The following is a 13395-nucleotide window of genomic DNA, read 5'->3' as shown; positions in this document are numbered from 1 at the left end:
ACGACAACCGGGCAGTAAAAGCAGCCAGCAAAGAAAATACGCCAGGGCTTATATTGATAAGCGCCGCTGCTGCCGCTCACGGGCAGGCAAGGCAGCAACTCAGTGACGTCAGTAATTGAAATTAAGATAACTAGGAGGTAGTACAGTAAAAACAGGATGACAAATGAGATATAGCACGAACACGAGCCACACATGGCTCAGTCATGCTATGGTAGACGACCAGGAATATTAATTATTTATAAGCAGTTGATTTAGTGGTCAAAGAACAAGGATCATAGTAATTAGGGATAAAAATGTAATTAACACGGTGAGAAAGTGGAAACAATAACGCAAGAACAGAGTTCCATACTTGTAATTAGACTCCTCAAAAATTATGAGATGACCAATACAGAGTTAATCGTACATCCACATTTAAAAAGCTGGGTGCGAAGAGCGGAACAAGAACTCTTGGTGCTCGCGAATGCAATTAATAAAACTGAGGTTGACCGATTGTGTAAACAATTAATTATTACGATTCCAAAGAAAACAAGAGATTTCTGAAAAATTTACTGTAAAGACAGCTAGTATAACCTGCGACAAATATAGTAACAAGGTTGCTTTATCAAGGTTGCTTTATCAAAGAATACGGGGCAAAAGCAAAGGTAGATAAGTGAGGATAGGGTTAGTTCCAGAAAATATTTCAACTATGCGCTTAGTAACAGTGCACAAATTTGGAAGAAAAGGAAATGGATAACGCTACGTTATACCCTATCTGATTTCGACCTCGCCTTCTATTCGGTCAATGCTAATTAATCCGGTCGACTATTTCTTGGTGTTGTGTTTTTATATGAATTGGTAATCGTCCACGTTTAACTTCCGTACAAGGCTACATTCCAGACGAATAACTTCAGATAAAGGCTTCTCTTCTTCAGAAACGGCGTTTTTTCCATTGCCTGTCTATGTTTTATATCCTCACTGATTCAGCCATCATTACTTAATTTACTCTCCAAATAACATAACTCATCTAATACTTTAGTGTCTCATTTCATAATTCCATTATTCTTGCTTTTTTTGTTGATATTGCTCTTACATCGTCCTTTCAAGACACTTTCCATTCTGTTCAACTGGTCTTCCAAGTCCCTTGCTATCTCTGACAAAGTTACAAAGTCATCAGCAGACGCCGTAGCTTTTATTGCTGCTCCTGGAATTTTAATTCCTTTTTCCAAGTTCTTCTTCGGTTTCTTTTACTGCTTCCTCAACATAAAGGTTGAATAACATCGGGAATAGGCTATAACCCGATTTTACTTCCTTCTCAACCACAGCTTCTCTTTCTTGCTTTTTGACTCTTATTACTACTGTAAAATATCCGTTGAATACAACCTTTCGCTCCCTGCATTTTATCCATGATATCTTCAGAATTTGAAAGTCTGAATTCCAGCCAACATTATGGAAAGCTTTTTCTGTGTCTACAAATTCAGTAAATGTAAGTTTGTCTTTCTTTAAGCTACCATCTAGGGTAAGTCGTAGGGTTAGCATTGCCTCACGCGTTCCTGCATTTCTCCGGTACCCAAACTGATCTCTCCTGACGTCGGCGCCCACCATGTTTCTCATCCTTCCTTACATAAATCACGTCAGTACTTCGCTATATGACCTTTTACACAGATAGGTCCGCATTTTTCACACCTGTCTACACGTGCTAACACGCAGTTCAGGAAAGGTTAGTGCGTTTAAGTGTGCGCTTGAAGCCCATCTGCCTGTGTCCCCTAGTTGTAGAGATCAGATAAGTAACACCTGTAGTTATTGAGCATTTCACAGTGTAGCTATACGATAGTAAAAAACGTTTATGTGGCTTTCGTTTACGGCGAATGTCGCCGAACTATGAGAGAAATGTAAACAAAGCTTTAGCGGCAATAACCTATTATCTACGTGTCACTGTGATGCAGAGTGAATGTGCGAGTGGGATCAGACAAAGGAGTACTGCGCGAATATCACATTCCAGAGTATCAAATCCTTCCCACATTTTCCTCCGTCAACAGCTTCATCACTACCGCTTTCAAAATCGGTTACTATTCTCCGACCGGTAGCTGCGAAATCTGCAAAGTGATGAGACACTTTTGTGCAATAATTTCTTTAAGGATGAAGTATTGTTTACAAAAAGACCAAGTCAGTCTCTGTAACATACATTTCCGGTGAACTGGAAATTGACGCTGGCTGAGAGACGTTGGTAAACAATGACCTTCTTCGATCAACATGGCTAAGAGATGTTGGTAAACAATGATCTACCTCGATCAACATATGGTGCAAGATTTTAAAAATTGGTCAACTTTCCTGTTTTATCGATGAGACTAAAGAGCCACGAGTACGTACAATTCCTAAGGAGTATGCTGTTGCAGTTAACTGGAAGGCATCTAGTTGGACAAAAGGCAGTCAGTTTGATATCAACATGACGCATGTCTCGCCGTTTCCGCACAGATGCCTTAGTTGCGGGTAACCTTAACTTCACATCGGTCGATCAGGACATACAGAACAGGCTTGCATGGCATACTTAACGCATCTACTCTTTTGTCTGTGGAGAAAATAAAAATAAGAGATCTGCAAGGAAATACAGAGAATCGTACTCTAAACAACACATAATGCTTTGTAATACAAGAATGTGCTGCGTTCAGTCTAGATAATTCGTAAGACCCTTGTCTAAAAAAATTTAAATGCTTTTACGACCTGCAAAATCTTTACAGAAATATGGACACTTGCTTGGTACGTCATCACAATGAGATTTCATTGTGAGGGGCAGAATTTTCAAAGTTAACTTCAGCATGGCGCTATTTAGCGTGGACTACGTCTGAGCGTTGAATAGAGGGAAAAAAGATCATCTACACTCCGCAATTTATTATGAGTTGTACTAATTTGTTATGTCACTGTATTCTTCTCATATCATAAGTGACCACTACTCTCGAGCCAAGTATGAGTAAATCCGATATCCAACTCTCTATAGATTACAATTTTATGGCCACATGTAAATCACTAAATCCTGATTACAGTGTTAAAATTCCTCTACATGAAACCACAAGAGCAATATCTATATTTTGTCGAAATGCCTTTTACGACGAAATACAGTGGCGGAAATTGAAGGGGCTACATCTGGAATCCTTTCAGAAATGTGTGTGAATTTCTAAGGGACCAAACTTCTAAGGTCATCAGTTCCTAGACTTACACACTACTTAAACTAACTTACGCTAAGAACAACACACACACGCACACACACACACACACACACACACACACACACACACACATGCCCGAGGGAGGAGTCGGTGACATGGCGCCTCTAACCGCTCGGCCACTCCGCGCCACTTGGAATTCTTCAACCAAATTCTGCCAAGTGATACTCCGTTACTTCCATGCCTGTGGGGTATGTTGATTAAAATGTAGAATGCTTGTACAAGCTTATTTATAGTATAGGAAAAAGCGATTCTTATTGATGAAGAGTGGTTTGAGTTCATGATAGCAATTGAGCGTGTCTAATATTACCTTGCAGGAAGTGATCGCAATACGCCGAGGCTGGAGCATGTGTATGTACAGGTTATCGATATCTTCCGGGCTTGGAGAAAGGATGAATCGTTATTTGGCAAATGTAGAGATTACCGCTTTGAGCCAGCGATAAAATCTTTTTTCAAACAACCAGTGCCTGTCGACTGACCATCGTCATGTTCCTGTGACAATAATGATGATGATGATGATGATGATGCTTGGTTAGTAGGGTACTCAACTGGGTGGTCATCAGCGCCCGTACAAAGTCCCAGTTTTATGCAGACCAATTTCTTTCACACTCCAATCTAGCCACTGTCACGAATGACGATAATGTGGACAACACAAACTCCCAGTTTCCGGGCAGAGAAAATCCCCAACAAGGCCGGTAATCGAACCCGGGACCCCGTTATCTAGAGGAAGCAAGTCTAGCCACTAGACCACGAGCTGCGGACAATCTATCTCTATAGAAAATTGAAATAACGCCTAAGGAGCAGTACATGGACAACCTGTGACAAATCTGTTAACTAATATAGTGTTATTGGCAAAACACACGTAATAAAATGTGACATACTCAGTTAAAAGCACGTAGAGCATCGTATTAAGCGAATAATGAAACCATAAAAATGAAAGTAAATGTATGATATACACTGTGATGTACTCCATTATGAACAAATCACAAACACGCACAAAATATAAATGCTACGCTTTTATAAAGGGCTACCAGTCGTCACATCGTCAATGTATGAATGGTGGTCAATAATTAATGGAAAAGATATTTATCTGTAAGCTGTTTGGTTTTATTCAGGATTCCAATGTACCATATTATTCTCCACTCTATTGGCTACAAAATCATATTTGTGAACATAATCTCAGTTCAATGCGACGGTGTTACGCCACCTTGCCTCGAGGGCCTGTATGCCTGCGTTATACCACTCTACTGGTCGACGTCGAAGTCATCGCCTTGTTGCATCAATAAACTCCTCATCATCCACGTACTGCTTCTTGCGGAGTCCGTCCTTGATTTGACCAAACAGACGGGAGTCGGAAGGTGCGAAATCCGGGCTGGCCCGCAGTTGTGAACGGGTAGGTGACTACTACCAAAGGAGACGTTCAGTTGAGCAATCAAGTGTTTGGTTGCTGTTTGTCGGTCACGTGGAATGATGGTGTCCGCACGTTACAACATTGCAGGAGTCACAGATGCGTGCCGCCGCCCAGCACGGTGGAGACCGGAGGGGTCTGGCTCTAAGCACTATGCGACTTAACTTCTGAGGTCATCAGTCCCCTAGAACTTAGAACTACTTAAACCTAACTTACCTAAGGACATCACACACATCCATGCCGGAGGCAGGATTCGAACCTGCGACTGTAGCGGTCGCGCGGTTCCAAACTGTAGCGCCTAGAACCGCTCGGCCACCCCGGCCGGCCGGGTGAGGGTTGCACGACCTTGTTGCCATGATGCCTCGCCCAAAAATTCACGGTGTTTTAGTTCATTGCCAGATCTCCGCAGACATTCTGCCAGCGCCTACGAAAATTTGCGATGCTCAGGTTTTACGCCAAAAGAATCTCAGTGGTCCTTGCACTGAACACACGTCCGATACAGACACCATTTTGACGACTACGTACAGCGGCAGTACCTATCGGAACTTCATCAAGTTGCGGGGCCTGAAGCGGGAACATTCCACGATGTTTCACAACAAATTCCGGATTTTTTCATCCGAAATTGGCTGAGAAAAAGATGTGTTGCTTTATTTATAGAAGTTCCCTCGTATGAACTGTGCTAGGTAGAGCACTCTTTCATGTTACATCAGCAATTGCCGTTAACGCTGTAAACGCATACATAGCACATACAGTGTACTGCACAGCTGATCACTGTTTAGTAGTAGAACAAAAGTTGGTAATAGATGTCTTCATAAATCGACAGTGAGTAATATCTTACTTTTAGACAAGCTGGGTGTCATATGCCACGATAAGTAAATGTGACAGTTAACAACAGGTAGTCTGTATGTATCATCAAGTAGCAACTTATGCGTGTTGAAATCATAGTTGCGGTGACAGAAATAATTGCATCAAAGTAACGACTTACATCCGCAAATAGACGCTAGTGTGAAACAAGCTACAATCACATTCCGCATGTGCACAGCTTATGTTAAGGGATAGGTCGTAATGATACATGAAATGTATGTCCACCCCCGGTAGCTGAATGGTCAATGTGACGGATTGTCAATCCTCTGGGCCCGGGTTGGATTCCTGGCTGGGTCGGGCAATTTTGTCCGCCCAGCGACTGCACGTTGTGCTGTCCTCATTATCATCCTATCATCCTCATCAACTGCAGGTCGCCGAAGTGGCGTCACATTGAAAGACCGGCAACCAGGGAACGGTCTGCCCGACGAGGGGCCCTAGCCATACGATTAAATAAATAAATGAATGGACTGTATGTCTAAGCGAGTTGTCTGAATATATTACAATACAAGAGGTGTAACACGTTCTGTTTTATAGAGAAATAGTTCGATCAACATCTCACATAAAAAACTAAAGAGGCGTTTGCACCTAATGGGATGTTGTGTTGAGGGATAGGTCGTAATGATACATGAATTGTGTGCCTAACCGAGTTGTCTGAATATATTACAATATACGAGGTGTAACACGTTCTGTTTCATAGACAAATAGTTCGATCAGCATCTCACATAACAAACCATAGTGGAGGTTGCACCTATTGTATGTCCAATTAAAATATTACACAATAACATAGGCATAAGCTGAATAAAAACCGTGTTCTCTGAAGTGTACAGCTAACGTAAGTTTACTAAATCTTCTACAATATAACATGTGTAATTTGAGCTCTTACGTAGACATATTTGACACCTGAATGAACTACATCAGCCGGCCCAGGTGGCCGAGCGCTTCTAGGTGTTACAGTCTGGAACCGCGCAACCGCTACGATCGCTGGTTCGAATCCTGCCTCGGGCATGGATGTGTGTGAAGTCCTTAGGTTAGTTAGGTTTAAGTAGTTCTAAGTTCTAGGGGACTTATGACCTCAGACGTTAAGTCCCATAGTGCTCAGAGCCATTTGAACCATTTGAACCACATCAACAGAACGCCGGATACAATGAGATTCTAAACCTCACTATGTTCAAGCCTAGCCATGTTCATCGTGTATGTTGTGAGGTAAAATGACGATACAGATACTGCAGCTATTTTTACAGACGTTCGAAAATGAGTAAAGCAGTACTGCAGCCATTTTACACACATTTTAAAACAAATTGCAGTATTGTTTTTCATCAGCGATCTGTTTTTAGCACACTATGTATCTGATTTTACTGCTGTCATATGCATCTGTTAAATGTCAAATTTACTTATCGTAACATACCACACAACTGGCGTATGAAGAGCTCTATTCCATCAGCTGTCAGATGAGCAGTCGATTGGTGACGTATTATGAAAGAGTGCTCTGCCTAAAACAGTTTACACATTGACGATGTAATTTATATGACGATGTGACAACAGGCAACTTTCCGCAAATGCGAAGCGTTTTTTTTATGTTTATGATTTGTTCATAACGCGCTACATCGTTGTGTGTGTCAAACATTTATTTTCAGTGACAATTTATATTTTTATTATTTGACAGCAATGGTTTTATATTCTCCTAATATGATGCCGCAAATACATTTGAGTGAGTGCGTGTCATTACGTGTATGTTGTTGTAAACACTTACATCAACTATTGGATCTGTGACAGTTTCTTCTCGTAATGCTAGTTAGGCACTATTTCAGTTATGTATGAAGGAAACTGATTATGGTCAGTCGTCCGAAATGCTTAAACAAAAATTTTATCATGAGCTAAACCGGTAATCATCACCACCCTCTGAAAAATATACTGATAGATCATTTGATTTAGGGTCAAGAGACCAACATATCGACACATCTTTCAAACAGGTGACTGAAGTTCAACGTTTAAAGGACGAGTGGTGACAAGAGGGAATCAGAACAATGGAGTGTAAAGAAGAATATGCCTGGTTCCTTCAATAAGGACTATACAGCAAATTCACATATCTGTTAGGCTGTCTCTGACGAAGAAACGTATGGCATAAGTTGAAATTCGAACAGAGCCTAGAAGCAAACTGTTACCAAGAACTGTTGGGAACAGAATATTGGGAGATAGGTTGACATCTGGAGATGTCATACGTCGTTTATTTTTTACACCATTTCACGAAGACTCGAGGCTTGCATGACGGTTGCCAAGTCGAAGTAGGACACTGAGTGGAACAGTGTAACGTTCAGGGATAAGTCGCGAGTCTGTTTGTGGTGGTGCGATTGATGCAATCGTATCCATAGACGATATGGTGGAACGGTCACAGATATCGGTGATTCTAGAGACTCGTACCTCTACAACTCCTATAACCAAAATGTCTGGGTTACAGAATAGTACTAATAGATTGATTTATTAATTGCTGGCTAGTATGTGGCCAGAGCGACAAGGCCTGCTGTCATACCGTTCATCAACAGGGTTCCAGATGGCAGTACAAAACAATACAACAACATCTACATCTACATCCATACTCCGCAAGCCACCTGACGGTGTGTGGCGGAGGGTACCTTCAGTACCTCTATCGGTTCTCCCTTCTACTCCAGTCTCGTATTGTTCGTGGAAAGAAGGATTGTCGGTATGCCTCTGTGTGGGCTCTAATCTCTCTGATTTTATCCTCATGGTCTCTTCGCGAGATATACGTAGGAGGGTGCAATATACTGCTTGACTCTTCGGTGAAGGTATGTTCTCGAAACTTTGACAAAAGCCCGTACCGAGCTACTGAGCGTCTCTCCTGCAGAGTCTTCCACTGGAGTTTATCTATCATCTTCGTAACGCTTTCGCGATTACTAAATGATCCTGTAACGAAGCGCGCTGCTCTCCGTTGGATCTTCTCTATGACTTGTATCAACCCTATCTGGTACTGATCCCACACTGCTGAGCAGTATTCAAGCAGTGGGCGAACAAGCGTACTGTACCCTACTTCCTTTGTTTTCGGATTGCATTTCCTTAGGATTCTTCCAATGAATCTCAGTCTGGCATCTGCTTTACCGACGATCAACATTATATGATCATTCCATTTTAAATCACTCCTAATGCGTACTCCCAGATAATTTATGGAATTAACTGCATCCAGTTGCTGACCTGCTATTTTGTAGCTAAATGATAAAGGATCTATCTTTCTGTGTATTCGCAGCACATTACACTTGTCTACATTGAGATTCAATTGCCATTCCCTGCACCATGCGTCAATTCGCTGCAGATCCTCCTGCATTTCAGTACAATTTTCCATTGTTACAACCTCTCGATACACCACAGCATCATCTGCAAAAAGCCTCAGTGAACTTCCGATGTCATCCACCAGGTCATTTACGTATATAGTGAATAGCAACGGTCCTATGACACTCTCCTGCGGCACACCTGAAATCACTCTTACTTCGGAAGACTTCTCTCCATTGAGAATAACATGCTGCGTCCTGTTATCTAGGAACTCCTCAATCCAATCACACAATTGGTCTGATAGTCCATATGCTCTTACTTTGTTCATTAAACGACAGTGGGGAACTGTATCGAACGCCTTGCGGAAGTCAAGAAACACGGCATCTACCTGTGAACCCGTGTCTGTGGCCCTCTGAGTCTCGTGGACGAATAGCGCGAGCTGGGTTTCACATGACCGTCTTTTCCGAAACCCATGCTGATTCCTACAGAGTAGATTTCTAGTCTCCAGAAAAGTCATTATACTCGAACATAGTACGTGTTCCAAAACGCGCGATGCAGGTCCCCTGATGTGCCGTCCATTAAGTATGACTGTAATGGGATGGGAAGAATTGTACGTTCATACTAGCCCCCACTCAGCAACTGTGGTTAACTCAGTGGACTCGTATTCAGGACGACGAGGGATAAAATCCGCGTATGGGTATCCAGATTTAAGTTTTTCGTGATTTCCCCAAATTGGTCCATGAAAATGCCGGGATTATTCCTTTGAAAGTGCACGACCGATTTCCATTGCCATCCTTGAAGCAGTCTGCTCTTGTGTTCAGCCTCAGCGATCTCGATGTCAACGGGACGTTAAGCCCTAATTTTCCTTCTGTCCTTCTCCAATCATCTTCCTTCCGTCCTTCTCCAATCAGCAGTTTTCATGAAAAGACATAGCTTGTGTTTTAGAAAATACAAGATGTTCCTAAAGATTAGCTTAGGTGGCTGTCTGCTTCCATGCCATAGCCAGCCGCTGTGGCCGAGTGGTTCTAGGAGCTTCAGTCCGGAACCGCGCTGCTGCTACAGTCGCAGGTTCGAATCCTGCCTCGGGCTTGGATGTGTGTGATGTGCTTATGTTAGTTAGATTTAAGTAGTTCTAAGTCTAGGGGACTGATGACCTCAGATGTTAAGTCCCATAGTGCTTAGAGACATTTGAAACATTTTTGGAGGTTACATACAGATGTTAAAAATTGGCATCAGTTCGAAAGGAATGGCAGTTCAATCTATTCATACCCTTATGTGATGGACGTCTCCGTATGATGTGATGAACATTGGACTGGTTCTTCACGGTGTAATTCTTTCAGTTTCTGACGGTGTAATTAATTGGTGAATCCTGTATAAACTGCTATACACAGTGTGTGCCAGTCCGGTTATTACTGCTTGTGCGAAATTTGCAACTGCAGTGCTGTTTCGTGGCAAGATGTGACGCTACAATTCTTGAAGTTTCAAAAACAACATTGTAGATGCAGCATCTAGCTCCGAATGTAGCAGGATGCATCTGTTACCTGTCGGTGAATGGCGGTGGAACAGTGAGGCAACATCACTGTTTTTGAGTTCTCCGCCGTTATGGGGGAGAGTTCATCGACCCGAATACCGAGAGGCAGGTCCCAGGTTGTTCCTCCACGACAACACCCCAGCTCACAAAGCACTGGTTGTGTGCGAGTTTTTGGCCAGCAAATGGATCATAGTCCTGGATCACCCAACGTATTTCTCATATTTGGTTCCAGCCGACTTCTGGCTGTTCCCCGAATTAAAGTTGTCAATGAAATGACACTGTTATGCCGCACATAAGGACATCCAAGACAACTGTGCCGCAGTTCTTAATGCAACGCCAAAAAAAGACTACAACATTAAAACGATATCAGCTATGTATTGATTCAGAGTCAGGCTATTTTGACAAACTACAGTGATCTTGTGACCATAATTCAAGAATTTTATTTTTCATAGCCACATTTCTAAAGGAACTGGAACAAAGTATGTAGAATTTTATGTCCTACATTATCACTACTGATTTCCCTGAGTAACCATTATCGAAATATAAACGTACATATGTTATTTACGTATAATGTACATACGAATACGGTAGTATTTTTAATACAGCTTCATCAGAACTGTTAAACATCAGCCCGCATCTCGTGGTCGTGCGGTAGCGTTCTCGCTTCCCACGCCCGGGTTCCCGGGTTCGATTCCCGGCGGGGTCAGGGATTTTCTCTGCCTCGTGATGGCTGGGTGTTGTGTGCTGTCCTTAGGTTAGTTAGGTTTAAGTAGTTCTAAGTTCTTGGGGACTGATGACCATAGATGTTAAGTCCCATAGTGCTCTGAACCATCTGTTAAACATCAACAGACTAGCCTAGTATCCATGGTGAATCACATGTAAAAGCACAGTTATATCCACGCGATACGTAAGTAATACATGAACTTTTATTCTGTGATGATGCAATTGATCGAACCGGTGCGGTCATAATATAGGAAGATGTAGATAGGTGCATGTCATGCGTCCCGTTGTAACGCCGGAAATGCATATCCTCCTATTTCCATCTATTGTACTATAAATTGTTTCTTTATTTTGTTACCTGAAGATACGACATTTCTGTGTCTTTATATATTGTAATTGTATTACTATATATATATATATATATATATATATATATATATATATATATATATGCATTAATGGCGATGTATAATTGGTTTGTTTTGTAAATATTATTTGTAGTTTTACGCTAAGTCTTGCCTAGGGAAAACTATGCTATCGAACGATTACATCGATAGGACGTGTCGAGAACCAAAGTGTTTAGGATCTTTGGTAGTGTTAACTTTGCCGCATGGAGCGTGGACAGAGGGAGTCTGGCTGGAGTAGGGGGGTGGAGCAGGTGTGTTGAGTGACGCTCCCGCGAGTTGCCGCATGCCGCACTTCCAGGGTTTGGCAGCAAGTAATTGCGCTCGGCTTGCTGTGATAGTTTCTGGCACGGTCTCGCGGACGGGAAACATTAGCAGGCACATATCAAGAGCCCGTTTCGCCTGGTGACCGTGTCGAGAAGAAGGCGCACCAACATCCAGCTTCTGCAACAGCAAACCTTCAATCAACCAATAAGGAAGACTGAAAGGACGTAAAGTTTTAGAACTGTATGGCAGACGTCAGCTTCCATTAGCATCGCTAAAATACAGCAACTTAGCATGAACCTTCGTTGCTCATTGTCCCAATTGCATTACCAAGCAGGGTCCCTTCCTTTTCCGAAATGAACTCGAGTGTCGCTGAAATCCAAACGCCAGCATTAAAGTAATATCATTCGATTTCACTACTTGAATTTCAAAGTTTAGTTAAGGTAATCATAGCTTGCTGTAATATTTAGATTACACAAGCACAAATTAAGAGTGCAAGTTTTGTTACCATATTTTAGCTTACCTGTGACTGCAGCTCAGCTTGGTACGTACTAAATTTTACTATTGTTAATTGTTCAGAATCATTTAATTGAAGTTCAAAGTTAAATCTCTTATTTCTAAATTGCGTAGATTCAAGTAGCTTTTGAAATGATTGTTGAGGTAGCCCAAGACTAACCTTATTTTATTGAATTTCGTAGTGATTCGGAAACAAAGTTCACTATTAATTTCAGTCACTAAATTAACTTTCAATTTTCCGGTTATATTAATTTTTTTTTGATAAATTAAGTCAAAGTGTAGCGAAATTTATTACTTCTGACAAACATTCAGTTTTCACACAACACGTGTCAACCTTCAGTTGGCACGCTTTTAGTGCTAATTATATGTGCAATAACCTTTCTCTTTCTGTTATTATAGTAGTTGTCCATAGGACTGGCGACCGTAATTTTCCCAAAAATCTCAAATATATAATTAACGCCAGTTCATTGTTAACGTAATGACCGCACATTTACTTTCTTTATTAATTTTACCCTTTTCTCAAAATTAATTTGCACCAGTTTCATTTGCATTTTCCTTTCATTTAGATGCAACCCTTTCGTCCCTCTTTACCGACAGATTAACTTCGGTAACGATTGCTTTTTCCAAATTTCCATTAGGTACACGCGGTTTAGTTTTTACTGTCATTAAGGTCGATAAGTGAGGGGGAGGTTACACCGTACATTCCTTCCAGATTTTCCCAGTCGACTTCAAAAAGTGTTTGTAGTTGAATTGCTTTGAACCGTTCATTAATTACTACGAAAATTTGCGCATGACACAATTCATGCGATGCTAGTATGCGGACTGTGTTGTCGTATCCGCTGGAACTGGGAGCGAAGCTCCCGTGGTGAGCTAAATGATCGAGTGTGCCGCACGCTTCACTGTGCCGCTAGACGTGCGCAATAGCTGTGAGACGAGGATTACCGCGAGACTGTGGGACAAATATTTAGCCTGACGACGAGGTGGAGTGATGGCTGCGGCGGCAGTGGCTGCGAGGGCCCGCGGTTGCAGCCTACGCCGCAGAACGCAGGGCGGCAGCACTGGCGCGCAGCCTCCTCTCCGGTACTTTAGAGGCGCTCCGCTGCCGCCTTCCTCTGCCGCAGGACTTGCTTCTGCCCACATCGGCTCTTCCAGGATGGCCCGGGCGGCCCTAAGAGGATTACGGCTTCCCTTGCCGTACTGCTGTTACGGCTA

General features: G+C 42.2%; 1 non-coding gene across 1 annotated transcript; it reads right to left on the bottom strand.

Annotated features, from left to right (window-relative positions):
* Positions 1-4843: 4843 nt before the first annotated feature.
* Positions 4844-4927, bottom strand: Trnap-ugg. The gene has a single exon. It is a non-coding gene; the product is annotated as a tRNA-Pro (tRNA).
* Positions 4928-13395: the final 8468 nt, after the last annotated feature.

The sequence above is a fragment of the Schistocerca piceifrons genome, chromosome 2 (assembly GCF_021461385.2).
Source record: "Schistocerca piceifrons isolate TAMUIC-IGC-003096 chromosome 2, iqSchPice1.1, whole genome shotgun sequence".
Taxonomy (NCBI): Eukaryota; Metazoa; Arthropoda; class Insecta; order Orthoptera; family Acrididae; genus Schistocerca; species Schistocerca piceifrons.
The sequence above is the reverse complement of the archived record's forward strand: the minus strand, read 5'-3'. Positions and strand labels throughout refer to the sequence as shown.